This window comes from Danio aesculapii, chromosome 20 (genome assembly GCF_903798145.1).
Source record: "Danio aesculapii chromosome 20, fDanAes4.1, whole genome shotgun sequence".
NCBI lineage: Eukaryota > Metazoa > Chordata > Actinopteri > Cypriniformes > Danionidae > Danio > Danio aesculapii.
This window is the reverse complement of record NC_079454.1, coordinates 30,377,068-30,396,428: the sequence shown is the minus strand read 5'-3', so window position 1 is coordinate 30,396,428 and position 19,361 is coordinate 30,377,068. Positions and strand designations below refer to the sequence as shown.

At 35.2% G+C, this 19,361-nt stretch overlaps 1 protein-coding gene across 4 annotated transcripts in view; it reads left to right on the top strand.

Moving 5' to 3' along the window:
* Positions 1 to 19,361, top strand: part of ryr3 (ryanodine receptor 3) — a 165,697-nt gene that overhangs the window by 4,871 nt on the left and 141,465 nt on the right. The window lies entirely within an intron of this gene.

The following is a 19,361-nucleotide window of genomic DNA, read 5'->3' as shown; positions in this document are numbered from 1 at the left end:
CAGTGTAGTTTCGAAGGAAGTGACGATTTATTTGTATTCTTTTGAACACACAGGATTGAAATCCCCAATAAAGAAAATTACTCCATAATTTACTCAGCCTTAAGCCATTCTTGTTGTGTATGACTTTCTTTATTCAGACAAACTCAATCAGAGTAGTTTTTAATTAGGTTTGGGTTGATAGACGATGCCATCATCCATCGCTTATGGCCGATAGACGTGACAATGCTGAGCCGGCATCGCGATCCTCCGCCCTGTCCCCAACGCAGCAGCAACCCACTCGTGTAAAATACACACTTAGGCCCCCTTTACACTAATACATCTTAGTTTTAAAATGGCATTTTAGAATGAAAACTATTCACGTCCACACTGGCTTTTCACCTAGCATTTCTGAACAGCCTTCCGTCCACACTATACCTCTGAAAACACAGCATATGTGTTTGTCTAAACTCCAGGCAGTCAGCAGGTGCTTTGAGCACAAAACCCCAGAGAGCAGTGCACGTCAGACAGTTTATCAAGGATGTACCGCTGGATCGCGTCTCACTATAGTTGTTAAACGTGATATTTAACTAAATCTGATCTCTGTCTAATGACTCTTCGGTCTTTTGAATCTATCAGGTAACTTGTCACAGCGTCAGTGCACTGCTTCAATCTTTCGCTTTCATGCTTGTACTTAGTAATTTTAGCAAAAACCTCAGATACTGTCGGTTGGTTGCTGTTGGTTGTGCACCCTTTTTACCAACCAAGTTTGTTGACGCCATTTTAACGACACATCACTCTGCCTATTCATGCCTAACATGATTTGGTTATGGGTAAAACAAAGACCATGCGGGTCAGGTAGTTGAAACGGTAGGCTAAAAATAATTAATTCGTTATGAATTAATTAATTATTTATAAATAATAAATTCACTGTCGCCTACGACGACGATGTCATCGTCCATCGGGATTTTTTTTTTTACATTAAGTTAGACATTGTTCAATGCCAAATTGGTCGACATCGGCCAACCCTATTTTCAACTTTATCTTGTCTTGCCAATGCTGTGTAGTGTTGGGTAGTGGCTCTTTTTTGAAGCTTTAATAAATCAGTAATAAAATAAACCCATATGTTGCCAGAGAGTTATTGGATGTCTTATGAAGTAAATTGATTTGTTTTGTAACAAAAAAAAAAAAAAAATTATAAACTCAAATTACTGACTTCCAGTGGCTGCTGAATGTGTGTTTTTGGCAACTTCTTGGACGACCTCTGACGTGACGTATGACACGATGAGGATGATATTAATGATTATTATATGCTCAAGTAAACAAATTTTCTCTCATTTTCTGCTTTCAATTAGTTCTCTGTGTTTCAATATCCTCATTCATCTATCACTGGAGCTTCTGCTACAAATGCGTCGTACATCATGCATCATACATCAAGTCAGAGGTTAGCCAAGAATTTGGCAGCTGCTGAAGGTCAGTGATTTGAGTTTTTATAATATAAAAATCAGAAATATCTTTGTTACAAAAACACATCGATCCCCATCATGCGTTAACACCTTGATGGTGGATGGGTTAATTTTATAACAGATTTTTTGTGCTTCTGAAATCTTAATAAAAGGACCACAGCCTAACACTATTATACAGCATGAAAGAGCCAGAATAAAAAGTAAAGCTACTCTTAGTGTGTCCGTCTGAAAGAAGAAAGTCATAAATGAAACTTTTTAAAAACTTTTTGGGTGAACCATATTCCTTTAATTTTGCACATAAAGGAAATTTTGGATAGAAGCAGATATTGAGCTACCTTGAGATTAATTAAACCCAGACAGATGTCACTGCTCTTGTTGTGCCCTCTGGCATCAGTTTATCCCAAAGGGAAGAAGCCATCTGCGCTGAAGGACATCACAAGTGTTTCAGACTAAGTGCTTGTGTGGGTATTTACAGTACTATTTGTAAAGCATCTTTAGTGTGTCATTCGTCTGACAGGATTCCATAGGTGTGGTGTATAGATTGAGCTTGTTGACTGGAATTGATGCACTTCAGGCAATTAGCTCTACCAGGATAACACAGGAATTCTGGTCTGTGTAAAGTCAGCACATATGTGGCATAGCTTTTGCTTGTCTGACACAGGGGCCTCATTGCAAAGAAGTGGCCTTGGGGGCCCCTGGAGCTGACAGCTTTCTCAAGAGCACAACATCAAGTATCAAGCAAGATCTTAAGGGACAGTTGGTCCAAAAATAAACTCTATTTTTAGTCTTCATTTCAAACATTTATGACTTTTTAGATCCAAGTTTAATAAATTTGCTTTAAGTTGAACTTTGAAAATATATTCCCAGAGTAATATTGCATAAAAGTGACAAGTGACGTCAAGGCATGATCATATTTTATTTTGGTAAAATAAGCATAATCTAGGGGCCTTTGCCTTTCATATAAGCCACTTCTGATACCAAATAATCGACTAGAAGTCAAGTTATTATTTGTTGTTCCTAAAACTTGGGTAAGCGACATAACTTTTGTTAGGTAGTGTATATTTTCAGATAAAATTACATATACAAAAAAACAAACAATAAATAAAAAAAAAATCCACAATTATATTCAGGAAATTCACAAAAATTTGACAAAAAAAGTTGACAAATAATTTTATTTTTAGTTTTTACAAATTTAAGTGATTGAACATAAACAAATTAAGTTATCCCAAAACATTTTAAAACAGTAGTTTAAACAAACAGCAAACATTATTTTTGAGTGTATATTACATTATAACTTTGTCAGGCAACTTTCATTTGTGGATTTCTACTTGCATTTGTGATTTTAATTCCCTCTGCTTTTCTGGGTTTTACATAAATCAGTCAGAATTAACACAAGTATTTATCAGCTATTTGTGCAAATCAGTGTTTGTTGATCAAGCCTCATGTGATGCCTCAGCATTTTATTCACCTCTACAGATATCTCAGTCTACCAGGAGGAGTCTATCTGAATTCATTTATTAGTGATGGAGGTCGCTCAAGCATGCGTGCAGGCCATTTTCAATTGCGTGAGGCGATTTTTTCCCAGTAGTGTGCATGCTAAGTGAGGCCAGACTGCAGAGAAATGCAATTTGTAATTTGGCTGTAGTGGAAGGCACAGCGCTTGCTCTCTGAATCTCTCGCTCTCAGACACCCTGAAGCTTGTCTCTCTTCTGACCCAATCACGTTCTTAGCAGCTCTCAAAGTGCTTTAAAGCATCACACTATGTCTTCTGCTGTGTCACTCAACGAGTCAAGAGGGAAATGTCTCTGCAAGAATGCTTGACAGTGCTGGTGAAAGGATTTTGCATTTTTAATCCATTTTCTCTGAATGCCCTGTTGTTGTTTTGTTTATATACCTTTTCTTTGGAACTGTTATAGAATAAAGTAGGGATGCACAATTCAATTATTTTCAGAAATGTTCTTAACCTGATACTACAAATTTGGAGTATCAGCTCTTTTTAGGAAACTGATAATCACTGTTTTATGTTAAACATGCTCACATTACAACAAAAAAACAACAAGCAAAAATTTATTTTCATGATAACGAAATATTAGAAACTAGCTTAGCCGATGATTCAGCAACAACAGTTGCTCTGGAAAAAATTACAAGTGCACAATAATTTAATGAAATGTAAAAATTTATTAAAATATATATACATTTTGGGAGGAATAATTTAAGCCCTAAACCTGTTAAAATGCTGTCATTTGTTATTTGTATTGATATACATTCATAAAGAACAAATTGCATAAAAGTAAATATATTTAAATGCATCATGCATCACCTATGCATCATAAAAGGTCATATTTTGGTTTTGGGGGTCTCCACCAACAGGCTGATATGCATGCAAGGTCAAAAACACTTTCATTGTCTTATAATATGCATTTGTTTTTACCTAATTATCCCAATGACTCCCATATGATTCATTCAGCGATTCATTTGTTCATAAACCGCTCCTTTGCGTGAGGCTAATCTACTGTGATTGGTCCGATGACCCAGTCTGTTGTGATTGATCGACTGGGTTCAGAGCGAGACAAAGAGAAACATCCAGCACGATTATGAAGTAGCATAGAGTATGTGAAAGCCCTATGCAGGAATGCAATAAAGCAAGGTAGTTAAACACCAGCATATTACTCTACTCTTAAACCTAACCCCAAGTAATAACAACAACACACATTCAGTATTAATCCACACAGTGGCAAAAGTTGAACTATTTTTAAAATTTGCTGCGCTGTGCATGTGAGGAACAGCTGATGGTGGCCATAGCAAAGACACACAGCAGAGGATCGGGAGTTAAGAAATGCATTTAAATCGGTAAAGGAAGAAGCATGCGCTGCGTTTTCAACATAGTTTTGGACGCAATTTGTGATTAGCCCCATTAGGGTTTAACCTGAGAGATACAATACAAACACTGATCTATAATAGATAAGTGATTATCAGCTGTGCGGAGCGATTACAAGTTACAACACACAATTAAACACATTTGCAAACTAAAGAGAACGAGGCAACAATTTTAATTACACTTAAATATTATGATCAGAGGATTTGCTTTAATAGCAAACGGCCAGCCAAAGGGAAAGAAATGCTTCCATACTGTCATTCAATACAGAGATACATGCGCTTATTCTGCTATGATAAGTAAGTTCCCCATTTGGCGAAGTGCCTTTCCCTTCATGTTTTACCGGATCCAGCACTATATATTTGGTGCTGTACCGTGTCGACGTTGATGTGTTCAGGCAAAAGATCCGAACTCAACTCGATTCATTTATTTGGCTCTGAGTCGACTATTTTGTTAAAGAATCAATAGTTTTAAACATGGTGAACTTTCCGATTTAAACCTCAGCTGGATGTTTTCATTCACTTAGTGCTGTGTTACACACTGCATGGAAGCTCATTTCAAAAACCCATAATAGGGGCTCTTTAAATTGAAATAATAAAAAAAAAAATGTGAAGTGCAGGATTGGACAAGATATTTTATGAATATCGAATTGACCAAAAGCATTATAAAATAAAATGCTCCAATACTAAGTGGTATAAAGAATTTTTTACGCATATCGTGCATAGAATGATTCAAAATAATATGCAGTCACAGAGTGTGCGCACATTGCAGCAGAAAATATTAAAAGCCCAAAGAAAAGAGACATTTATGTGTGGTGAATTATATATATGAAAATGTTTATTACGTCTTTCATTTTGTACAATTCTATTAAGTCCACTTACAATGTTACCAAGATTTGTATATCAAATAATAATAATTATAATAATAATAATGATATGGTATTTTCTGTCTTGTTTTTATCGCCTCATCAGAACATACTGTTTGAATAGGCTGGGTGGATTTTAGAAGTAAACACCCACAATGATTGGCTAACAACTTGCATATATAATACAAACTTTTAAAAATTGGAAGGGCAGCTGTGTGCCTACTTGATGCATGTACTTCTGCATGTATGTTTGACAGCCTACATCCTTTATAGATTCACTTTTTAGGATGCTGATGTGATGTAGGTTAAGAATGCAAAAATACTCAGTACACATTAAACAAATAATCTGCTATAACAAAGCAACAGTGAGCACGTAAAAACAGTTGCTCACACTTTTGTTGTGCAGCGATAGGGTCAGATCTACAGTATTGTCTTACTTTCAATCTTTCTGAAAATTGTGCAGTGAATTTTTTCTTTGTTTATGAATGAATCTGCGGTAAAATTAAGGTAAAACAGGAGGACTAAGTTTTTACTGTGGTGGTCTGGCTTTTCATCAGAAGTTCATCCTCTCTTTCCTTGGGATTTTTCCTTAGGAGAAAGGCAAAATTGCAAAGGCCTTTGTTGTCTTCAAAGCCACATTTATCATTTAGTTTCTGTATAGTCCTGTGTTTGACTCTTGTTATTTGCGTACATAAGTGGTAAGCGGTGGGCGGAGCTACATTGCAAAAAATGTCTTGTTTCTAGTCCAAACATAACAAATCATATCTATCCAAATATCTTATTTGAAAGCAAGACTAAGATTAATTTGCTTACCCAATTGGCAGATTATGTTGCTTATTTTAAGGAAAAACACACTTAATTTCTTATTATTAGTACTGAAAACAAGACAGTATTTTCTGCGTGTTTAGAAAATGCTTCTTGATTTAAGAATAATTTGCAAAAAATGAAGCAAGGAAAGGATGTTTGGCAGTGTAAACAGCCAGTGATGTACTGTAGAAGCAGGCATTGATCTTCTGTGGGGGCGGAGTTTAGCTGCACTATTACATAATAAAGTGGCTCATTCACAACCTGTAGTTTTGCCAGATTAGCTTCATTATTGGCTGTTTTTTGACTAATGCTAATGTTTTGAGTTCTGAATTTACTGGTTGTTTTAATAGTACATCGACCCCCATAATATGTAGAGTTCGAGAGGATTTAGATTTCTCAGATTACGACCCCTTTAAATTTCAATTACTAAATGTGCTTGAGTAACACGTTCATAGTCTTTTCTACTCCTGTGTTGGGATCTAGCAGAAACCCTGTACCAAGTAATGTGATTTAGAAACAGCAAGCTCCAGCAAGATGAAGTCCTTTTATGTGAGACCATAGACCTTCATCTACAAATCAAGTATAATAATGGGAACACTGAATGATCTTGAAGAGTCCGAATGCGACACGCAGTTTGAATGCTGAATGACAGACATCCACTGCAGAGATGAGTGTACTTAAACTTTAATTTAACATTCTTATATATTCATCTGTACCTCACATTAAGCTATCAGATTGCTTCTCTAGACTGGAAATATAAGCATTCAAATTTTGTGTGGATGTTTTGGGGGTCATTTGACTTAACAGAATAGAAGAACAGAATAACAGAGAGTAGTATGCAGATTATTAGTGTATCAGTTTTGGATCAGTCAGCAAAGAATGAGCTGATACTGATTTGGGTGTTAGATTGGGATTGGATCCAATGAAAAGTAAAAAAAAAAACTAAAGATAATTAACTGCATTAATTGCGCAAAATAGTTAATAAGATTAAAGCTTTTCTGAGCCTTTCTTTGCTATGAAATCAGCTTGAGGTGTGAAAAGACATTTAATTATATGCATTCATCCATAGTTAGATGTGGATTTATATTAAATCCTAAGCATGGTGTTTCTATATCAGCACTTTTCAGTCACAAATAGCCAGGGGGGTCTGTGGAAAATTCATGAATTGTGAATGAAAATCTCAGAGAAAAGTGATTACAGTGTATAGTGACTGTGTAAATTCTTAGAGGACAAAAAAAGTCATGAAAAGTCATATTAAGATATGTATATTTTCAGCCTTCCACTGATTTTTTATAACCAATCAAAATGCATTAATTCTGAGGATAATTCTCTTTAATAGTTTTTTTTATGATGGCACAGTTATTTTTAAAAAAATCTGTTACATTTCATATATTAAATACTAAGCGTCTTGCACAAGTCAGCGATTATTAGAAACATCAATTTTGATTTAATATTACTTTTGAGCAGTGTCAGATTAGAAAAGCCTACGACACAATAGGGCTGCATGATTAATCGAAAAAAGATTGCGATCTCGATTTGACCCTATACCCACGATCTTAAATCAGCTTTTCTACGATTTAGCCAATAGGGTATATGTCGAGCTAGTGTAGCAAAGTTTCCCATACTGATAAACTTCTGGTGACGTGTTATTGTGAGTTTTTTTCCATTTTATACGGTTCCTTTTACAGCATCGATGTTGTAATGTAAATTGAAAATACAATCATTTAAACAGACTTTGGCATTCATTTAGTTGCTCAAGCATAAAACGAGACAAAAAGGCAGTTTGGCAGTCTTGCTAGCGTAGAAGCTCCATTGAATATACTGGGGTAAAATAAATGCTCATATTATAAAGACATGGCGGGGGAAAATTTAGTTATTTAATGCAGTGCTTCTTGTACAATCCAAGACCCACTTATATCGGATATCACTTAGCCAGTGGGAGGTCGCTGATTTTTAAAGAAAACAGACCTTAAATGCGCCGATTTTGCGTTGGTATACACTTCGCCGGAAACGATTAACCCAGGTTGCTGGCAAATTAAAGTCCAATTAGCATGCTTCGGCATATACCCTATTATGTTTTCAAGGTCAGGAGAGAAGCATAAAGGCAATCGCACAAATCTTACATTGTTTTATATTGTTGCTGAGCAACCTCCAAATGTGTTAAAAGTGTCAGATACTGTATGTATACGGTATAATTCACTTAAAAATGTAATTTCTGTCTTAATTTAAGGACGTATTTGCGGCCACGAAATCACACATGACCTGACGCACTGTTTGTTTACTATCGAGAGGACGTGCATGAGCTCGACAATGATGTCTACTTTAGTGAACAGAACCTGCATAGGCTGTGAATACAGGTAATACAGTTATAAATACTTTAAGCTTGTTGCACAGAGCGACTGTTTGGGAGCCGATCAGGAAGTATGATTTGTATGTATGTTTCTTTTCTTCTCAATGTGACGGCAGCCATGATGACATGATCGCACTCGGCTGTGAAAGTGAAACTGTAAGCACGCACATCATTTACATGATCATAGTCGCATTTTAGAGTTATAATTACGACAAGCATTTGATATATTTTTCTTTGATAGCGAACACAAAGTGTTGTGCATGAAAATAAATGTTTACTACTGGGTCAGTATAACCAAAGACTATAGAACACAACAAAGACATGTCACTCATATGGTTTTGAATGGAAAAAAGTGTAACGTCAATATGGCTAACAAAGCTGGCTTTCTAGTAGAGAAGCCAATCGTCGATCGCTATATGGCAATAAAACCTGCCTTTTAGCTCAAGAGCCAATCATCGATTGCTATAGACTGATGATTGTCTAGGGGTGGGGCTTGGACCAGATGTGAGTTTCTGCAGATTTTGTCTGATTTGAACATTTATAACAAAACTTATGACACAGTTGTTGTTTAGTTTTATTGATGGTTCCTTATATGAAATCCAATGGTAAGCTTGGCCAGTAGTTTGGAGAATTTAATGTTTATCCTATTCAGACAGAATGCCCGAGCATACTGCCTAAGAGGCGTTTCAAAGATGGCTGCCGAGTAAAAATGACTTGTCTTAAAAGGACTTTTGGTATAACTACTCAAGCCTACGTTATGTTGAATATAATCTGATAATGACAAATGTTACATTTTACCAGTGAATAAAATGGTTTATAATGTCGTCAATGACAGATTGCAAGCTAATGTTTCAAATATAATAATTAAACTTTGGAATTATGAATAATTATATTCCGATGTAATCAGTACTGTGAATTATCAGACAGGACATATTAAAGTCTGTTCAAGTAAACCAATCCTTGTTTATACAAAATTTAGCATTTTAACCAAGAGTGGACCTACACATAGGCCTAATATTATTATTATTGTTTTACCATATGTTTGAGAATAACAATAATAATAGCCGACTCATATTAACCTTTATCAACGAAATCGTAATTCTCATTTTAGCCAGAATCATTCAGCCCTACCACACACACAGAAATTTTTCAGGACAAACACACCTCTTTAACAAAACCGCAATATCTTTACAAAACACTCACATAATTAGGTTTATATTTAATTAATTTGGCCTTAACACTTAGTTTGCTCTATATAGCCCAAACGTGAAAAAAATGTGCCAAAATAGGTAAAAATGCCCATTTTTAAAAAATATCTCAAATATGTCCTAAATACAAGGGCAATTTTGATTCTTAAGATCCTGAGTGTGTGCTTTTTTACCTGTGTAAAAATAGATTTTAGAAAGAAGGGTGTTTAAGGGGTTTATATATTTTTGATTAGGTAAATCTAGCTATGGTTAGCAGAAGAGACATCTTTTTAAAAAAGTACAAAATCTTACAGACCCCAAACTTTTGAATGGCAGTGGTCAAAAATGCCGGAATTGGCAAAGACGGTACATTACTATTTCAGTATCACTTTGCATCTGTATCTCATTTGTTACAATCCTGATCTTGCTTTACATTTAAGTAGTAACTTGACCATTTACATGTTAAAAAAAAACATGATCATCCAGCACTATGTTCCTATTAAATTTATCTAGTTTTTAGTTCCTCATTTGTTCTTTAAAGGACTTATATTCTACATATCGGCTACATACTGCTGATTTGACTTTTTTTCTATCTGCTGAGAGAGCCATCTCTGAGTAACTTTTTCTTTCTCTCGGGTCAAGGAGGACATATTTCATTGATAGAGCATTATTGAAGCGGATGCAGATATGGAGGTGATAAAGACGTGAGCTCATTGAAGCGTCTCATTAAGCTGTCACATACAGCAGTGTGAGCCACCTGCTTGCTGAAGTGCAGTAACTGCCAATGAGTTTGAGTTATTTAAGGCATTAAGGGTTGAGCTGAAAGAGGGAGAAAAAAAAAGCATCTATTCAAATCCTCAGTGAGAGAATCATGAAATTTACTCTAAATTATTACTTTGTGACAAGTTTTGACAAGTTTTTGGAGTTAGGATATCTCTGGTCATATTTACAATTTGATAGACTCAGGCCCATAGCCAAGTTGGGTTTGGGTGGTTCGGAAGACCCACCTCTCATTGACAAAGGTCCAGAATTTGTCCCTTGCATGAGCTCATTTTCTTTTTTCGACTGCTATGCCATCATAAATAGTAAAAATAACCTATCAAAAAGGTTTTTAGACCAAGCAGAATCCTGGCGTGACTTCAGCTAATCAGTTTTGGCCAATGCAATAATGACATAAGCCAAGTCATCTTTCGCTACTGTTTTGTTTTTAAATAGAGAAAACATTTGGCAAGTAACTTTTATTTTAAATCTTGCACCTTATTCTTGAAAGAAAACTTGACCAATAAAAAAGTGTGAAGCACTTTTACAAGAGAGGCTAGAAAAATTGTGAGGCTCTAAATTCTTCTTCTTCTTCTTCTTCTTCTTCTTCTTCTTCTTCTTCTTCTTCTTCTTCTCTTCTTCTTCTTCTCTCTCTTCTTCTTATTATTATTATTAGTATTATTATGTTTAAATTTTTTATTATTCAATTGGCCAAATTTTGACTAAGGAAAGTTGAATTTGCTGGCCAGGGGTGCGTTTCCGAAAACCATGGTTAGCCAACTAAGGTCGCAGTTCTGTTTTTACAAACATAGTTCGTTGTTTTAATGTTTCTCAAATCCACCATTTCAACGAACATCCGCAAACTGCATCGCAAACTTGTACGCTTGTAACCGTCACGATCACCAGCGATCATAACTCCCAGATTGCTGGATCTCACACACAAACACACATGGACTACAATTCCGCCATTAATGGACTACATATTCAGTCATGCCACACATACTCACACCTGCTCCAAGTCTCTACTGATTACACTCGCACCACCTGAGGATCGTCAAGGACTGATTACAAACACCATTTAAGCAGCACCACACTCATTCACATTGCCGAGTCTTATTATCTGTAAGTGACATTACAACGCGGTTCCCTTAGTCTTGTTCCTCCGTGTTTTGATCTTTGCCTGGTTTCCCTTTCTCCTTGTCTATGTTTGACTGTGTTTGACTACGATTCTGGACTGCCTTTATACATCTGTTTGCACCTGTGTTGACCATTGATTCCCTGACTACGAATAAACCTGCAAGTGGATCCTAAACTTCAGTTGTCTGTGTCACTCCCCGTGTTACAGTAACTATACCTCTAAAGCTGTCATCTCTCTTAGGTGTAATTGCTTTCAAAGTATTTTTACAGTTCAGTTTTAGTGATCTTCATATTGACAATTGCGCTCACTTTTTAATATTTTATAATATTTTAATTAATTTAATTTATTAATTGTTTTTAATATTTTAGTTTAATATTAATTTATATATTAGCATAAAATATATTCTTGGCGGTTCATTCTGCTGTGGCGACCCCTGAAAAATAAAGGGACTAAGCCGAAGGAAAATGAATGAAAATAAATTCTGAATATTTTAAAATATCTTTTAGTTTTAGTTTTTTATTTATAAAAAAAAAACATTAGAAGCATCAAATGAATATTCAAATAAGGATGTGCATAACTTGAAATGAAATAATATTATATATATATATATATATATATATATATATATATATATTATATATATATATGTATGTATATATATATATATATATATATATATATATATAATTATATATATATATATATAATAATATGCATATATGCATATATGTGTATATATATATATATATATATATATATATATATATATATATATATATATATTATAATCAGAAGAATGTAAAAAAATTTACTCAATTTGTTTTATATTGCAAATAAATAAAACATTTGGGGCTGTCAACAGATTTGAAGACAAAAAATCCCCCATGATTCCCTTCACACATAAAGTGATTGATAATGTGTTTGGAGTCACATAAACACATCATCTCTCAGATGACTGAATGATTCTACAGTATTCTAGATCAGTGCAGACTGAGCATGTGCGGACATTTCAAAATAGCCTAGTGGGCGGGGCAATGTTGTGTATTCACCTTTTCTCAAGTTCATGTCAGAGGCAGAGCAGCATTTATTTGGCACCCGAGCACATCAGGAGCTCTCGGGTTACAGACGCTGAAATCTTCAGACACACACACACACACACACACACACACAAACACACCTGTTCATGTCCTTAAAGACACAAACTGGACATGCTGGAGGAGGGCGGAGGAGTACCTGTGTTTAAACTCCATGGCTCGAACAGGGTCGCTCTGTCTTTAAGGTGCTAGCTGCATTGGCAGAAGGTCCAGGATGACGTCAGGCATGTGAAATATGGATGGATAATTGAGAGGTTTTGGAGAGTTCTGGTTCTTGGCCTTGTGTATTTGATTAGACGCACCCCTCCCCCTGTCCTGACATACGCAACACCCCTATAGATAGACTGTGACTCTGGCCTTAGCTGTTTTGCAGATGGCTGAGCGACTCTCCCCTGGATCACTTTGCTGCAGATTCACCAGATTCCTTGGCAGGAGATCGAGGTAGACCTAAGAAAGGGAAGATCTCCTCTTTTAGATAAAGAGCACTCCGCTGCATTAGGACGATAACGCTGCATTGTAAATAGATCTGGGGATGTTTGTATGCCTTAAACACAAGCATATGCAACTATGTGTAATGTTTTGTGGACCTGTCTGTCTGTCTTGTTAATGTGTCTAGCAATGTGTGGTGTGGTTATGCAAGTGCATTTCATGGACGTGTCTACTTGTGTAAATTAATTATAAAAACATCCTTCACCAAGTGTAAAAAAAAATTATGTGCAATAATTAAAGTCAGGATGAGTTTTTATCGGCAAAAATATTTTATCCAGAAATAAGTATATAAGTATCCAAATAATCTACTATAATATATTACTCTATCCAGCCAAACTAAAAAACTAAAAATACTGCTACTGCTCCAAAAATAAAGGGAACACTTGGAGTTATGTTGTGTTGTTTAAGTGTTCCCTTTATTACCTTTTGAGCAGTTTATATATAATTAAATACTGTGAAAATATAAAAAAAGAATGTAATGGAATGAAAATGTATGTTTACTGTATGTATGTATATATATATACAGTTGAAGTCCCCATTTGAATTTTCTTTTTTAAATATTTCCCAAATTATGTTTAGCAGAGCAAGAAAATTTTCACAGTATGTCTGATAATATTTTTTCTTCTGGGTAAAATCTTATTTGTTTTATTTCAGTAAGAATAAAATGTTTTTTAAAAAATATTGTAGAGTCAAAATTATTAGCCCCTTTAGCTATCTATTTTTTCGATAGTCTACAGAACAAATCATCCTTATTCAATAACTTGCCTAATCACCATAACCTGCCTAGTTAACCTAATTAACCTTGTTAAGCCTGTTAAGCGGACATATAGCACCGTGGTGCTCACAGCGACCCGAGTTCGATTTCCAGCTTGAGGTCCTATGCCGACCCTTCTCCTCTCTCTGCTTCCAATACTTTCTGGCTGTCCTCCACTATCCTGTTCCAATAAAAGGTGAAAAAACCCCAAAAATGTATTATTTAAAAAAACAAAAAAAAAAAAAAAAAAAAAACTGCAGAAATTGGGGAAAAATTAACAGGTGGCTAATAATTCAGAAGTGCTAATAATTCTGACCTCAACTGTAAATATATATATATATATATATATATACTTATTTTTTGCAATATAGACTCATTTTGACTTTAATTCATGCATTGCATTTTTTATACCTAGCGAAGGATGTTTATATGTTAGTTGACTCTACACTATACTGTCACTTATACACTAAAACCAATTTAGCCTACCCAATTCACCTGTACCGCATGTCTTTGAACTGTGGGGTCCATATATATATATATAGTATATATATATATATATATATATTATATATATATTATATATATATATATATATATATATATATATATATATATATATATATATAAGTAAATGGAATAGATATATACCCAAATAAACATAATTTAAATGTGTATTGTTAAGAGTCAGACTCAGAATACACTTTATTGACATTCTGTAATACAATATGGATAAAATGTAGATATGTAGTAAAATGTAGAATACAGCAGATAGAACAGATAAAGAAACAACCCAATAAAAATAATATAATAATAGATAAAATATTAGTAAAATTAGTTAATCAGGATTAGCTTTTTATTATATTTAACTTTTATTTATATTATATAAGATTTAGTAGACTTTCAGCAGTGAGGTAGTAATTAATGTAGTGTACTAATGTATGAAAGTATGTACATGCAAGTGATAATATGATTGAAATCACTTATTGTATATGGGATAGATATTGCAGTACTCATTCATTCATTCATTCATTCATTTTCTTTCTTTCGGCTTAGTCCCTTTATTTAGTCTGGGGGCCGCCACAGCGGAATAAACTGCCAACTTATCAGCACATGTTTTATGCAGCGGATGCCCCTTCCAGCAGCAACCCATCAATGGGAAACATCCATACACTCTCATTTCACACACATACACTACGGACCATTTTAGATTACCCAATTCACCTGTGCCACATGTTTTTGGACCAGAGCACCTAGAGGAAACCCACTCGAACACGGGGAGAATATGCAAACTCCACCCAGAAATGCCAACTGACCCAGCTGAGGCTTGAACCAGCGACCTTCTTGCTCTGAGGCAGTTGTGCTTTCATATAGCATGTAGCTGTGAAACTGGGCTTTCAAATATTATACCATAGATAATTCCAAAAACAATATCCTCAGCTTCATGTTCTTCAGTGACAGGGGTGTCCTGACTTGGTCATGGAGAGCCAGTGTCCTGCATAGTTTAGATATGATGGACATTTCTAGCATACCTAAACAGCTTGATTAGCTGGTTCAGGTGTGTTTAATTGGGGTTGGAAATAATCTATGCATAACACATAATTATGCAGAGTTTCGACAACTCTGTTCTATAACTTTATTTCCTTTGTGAACACAAAACATCTCTTGAATAAAGTATTTTTTTGGTCAATACAGTGAAAGTCAGTGGCAGTGAGAAATATCTCACCCTCACAATGTAAAAATGATTTTTTCTAAGTCGTAAATAAAACAAAGATCATTGTACTGTGTCTAAAAAGAAAACAGTATTTCAGTCTTTCCACTTCAGCATGTAATATACAATTCAATATGTCGCTCGTTCTTTCTTTATGCACAAACCCTTCTGGCAATTTCCAGGTGAAAATAGCTTCTAAAGAAAATCCCACACTAATTTTATTCATTGTAGATTTGATCAGAAGACTCAACTGATTTGGATCATTGTTTAAAGTCAAACACTCATACTTTAATTTGTCATTGGAAAGGCAAGCGTTGACAATATTTTCCAGGTCCTAATAGCCTAATTGGGCTGGGATGATCTAGAAATGGCTGGCAGTTAGTTTGTCAATTCTGTAAGCTTGAGTTTATATCCAGTACAGCTCTGCTTGAACAGCACGCTCAGTCCAAATGTATTTGCACAGAATATCAATGTGAGCACATCTGCTCTGTGACCTGCTCTCCGTTACAGTCAAATCACAAAATAAAATGCACCCCCAGCTACTCTATAAGCGTCTGCTGATATGCAGTTGCCGTTTTCGGGACTGCTTGATATTCGAGTTGATTTTTTCTATTCTTTGACAAATAGAAAGTTCTACAAAAAATGCAATTAACAGTAATGCTATGTGAAAAGACTTCCAGGCAGGCTTGTTTGTTTATATCAGATGTTGGTGTGGCACCTTTAATGTGTTACTAGATGCTCTAGTGGTTTACTGTCAGTTGCTGTTATCATTCTTCAGTTTTAGCATAGCTTAGACAGCAGAGTTAGACAGGCACTTTAATTAGCATAACTCAAACCCAAATGGACCCAGGATATTATGCGTGCATTCGGGGATGGCTGCTCTCATCTCATTATTGTTGATAGATCCTGATGACATGAAATATGAAATAGGAATGTCCAGAAATGTGACTTAAAGATGATACTGTGCTGATGGTGTTCGTCCGAACCATGGCAACTGTCAGCCAGGATTAATGCCATACGTGAGCTGGCACAGGGGGAAAGGAGCGGCGCTGGGACGCAAATGAGACAGAAATCAATATTTACCTCCCAAGACAGAATGAGGATGTACAGAGATTCATTGTGGGTTCTAATGACATAAGTGGTCTCCACTCTTCTTCCTTTCCTCCTGTGACACGTTTGGGATGATTTAGCTTTGTTCTATCAATACAATTTATGCAAGCTTGTTTAGTTATTTATGACTTGACATTAAGGGCTGTACTGTTACATTCTCTTAATTTCTTTCAATTGACTTGGTCTGGCCATTACTTACACGTACCTAGTAAATCCAGCAAATTTAGAGAAACCGGAAAAATATATATATCAGTTGAATCAGAATTATTAGCCCCCCTTTGAATTTTTTTTTCTTTTTAAATCTGATTTTAACAGAGCAAGGAAATTTCACAGTATGTCTGACAATATTTTTTCTTTCTGCTGAGAAAGCTTATTTGTTTTATTCGGCTAGAATAAAAGCAGTTTAATTTTTTTATGAAAATTTTAAGGTCAAATTCATTAGCCCCTTTAAGCTATATATTTTCGATAGTCGACAGAACAAACCATCGTTATACAATACTTGCCTAATTACCTAACCTGCCTAGTTAACTTATTAACCTAGTTAAGCCTTTAAATGTCACTTTAAGCTGTATAGAAGTGTCTTGAACAATATCTAGTTAAATATTATTTTACTGTCATCCTGGCAAAGATAAAATAAATCAGTTATTAGAAATTAGTTCTTAAAACTTTTATGTTTAGAAATGTGTTGAAAAAATACTTCTCTCCGTATTAAACAGGAAAAGGAAAAAAAATAAAAATGGGGCCAATAATTCAGGGGGGCTAATAATTCTGACTTTAATTGTATATACACAGTGCAGTGTTGGGGGAATGTTACTTTTGAAAGTTATGCATCATAATATTGAGTTACTCCCCCAAAAGTAACTAGTTGCGTTACTTAGTTACTTTTGTGGTAAGTAATGTGTTACATTACTTTTGAGTTACTTTTGCATTACTTTTTGTTTCCTGGCTGAGGTTATTGAAAAGAGATTATTGAAAGTTTAAAGCAATGTGTTTGCTACGTACTATTTGTCTTAAGTAAAATCACTGTCCATTGAGACTATATGGCTTGTTTCTACGACTGGTACAGTACGGGACAGTTCAGGTCAGTACGAGTCACCTTTATCAGGCTTGCGTTTCACTACCAAGGGTACCCTTTTGGTGGGGTGTGGTGTATGACAAAAAAGGTTTCAGTCGGCGGTCATTTTCGCTCGAGAAAGGAAAATGTCTCCAGTAAAGCTGTAAGTGTCGCTCACATATCATATGAGAAGCTCTTCTCACATAACAGATGCTTTACATACATAAATACTTGTGTATAAATGTTTATTACTAGCTTTCTATGAACATGATTTGATAAAACTGTAGATCAATGAACAGTGCGAAATAGTGTACTGTAACTTCTGCAATATTAAAATAAATAAATAAATGTCAACATATATGAACACTACAAGACCCTTGCAATCTCCGATATGTTACCACTACAGACAAGAACTACACACCGCAGACATTTTGTCCTTATTTAGGTTCAAAAACAACACAAATATAGCCTACCAGTCAGTGAAAACCTCTCAAACTGTGTCTGTAATCTTTAGCCGCACATGTAGCTTCTGTTAGAGAGTATTCAGCATTCCGAGTTCATAATAGTCCAATAGGTGATAATAATAATCGTTAAACATGCAGTTTGTTCACGTTTGCTGAAAAAATAATGTGCTCCTTTTTTTCCGGCTTCTCCTTAGTTTTTCGCGCTCCCTCTCGTGTTTGTCAGTTTTCTGACAGGATCGGGGGTTTCCAAAGCACGTCAAATAATCAAGCGCAGGTTATTATCATCAGCTCAGAAGTTTGTTATTTCAGATATAGACGCCGCGGTGAGCGCAAGCAAGCAAGCGAACCAGCTCGCCGTCAAACTGGCTCGTAAAAATCTAAGGGGCACAGGTAAATCTGCTCTTCTTTTTGGCTTTGGTGGCTGTTCCTCAAGACGACGACAAGGTTTGTTTGAGCCCCCAGGTCGACAATGGCTCGTTATTATATGTATATGTAATTCCGCTGTACTCTCCGGCTGTGTATTTTAAACATGGCAGGTTTTTTGTTTTCATTCTGGCTTGTTGCGTAAGCGAATAACGTATCTCTGTAAACCAATAGCATTCAGCTGTGCGTCTAGCTTCGCCGTTTGGTACCCTTTCTCATATTTTGGTACCCTTTCGAAAGGGTGCCGAAAAGTGGTATGGTATAAACCGAACCGTACTGTACCACTCAGTGGAAAACAGGCCATATAATCTCCTTCTCTTTTCCTGCGATGCATTTAAATAATGAGAACATTCTCTCATTAACTGCATGATTCATTGTGACTACTTTAATTTTAATTTAGCAATTTATTTTTAAAAGCTATCAATTAACACTAAAAAGTAACATTTTCAGAAAAGTACTCTTTACTTAGAAAAGTAATATTATTAAGTGACTTGCGTTACTTGTAATGCTATTCCCCCAACACTGTATTTAATATGTGGGCAATATCATTGGTACCCTTCCACTGAAGTAAGAAAAACTATGGTGGTCTCTGAAATAAGCTAAAATTGAAGAGTAATGATTAATCAAAAATGACTGACAATAAACAATTGAAAATCAGATATTGCTTTCGAAATGTGGCTCAACAGAACCAGTAAAAAAGAGCAAGCAAATGAAACTGTCCTGGACAAAACTAACATATTTATATTTACTAACATATATATAACTGGACAAACTAACCAACATATTTTTTTATATATACACACATTTTATATCTTTTTTGAATATTTTCACAGTTTTTAGTT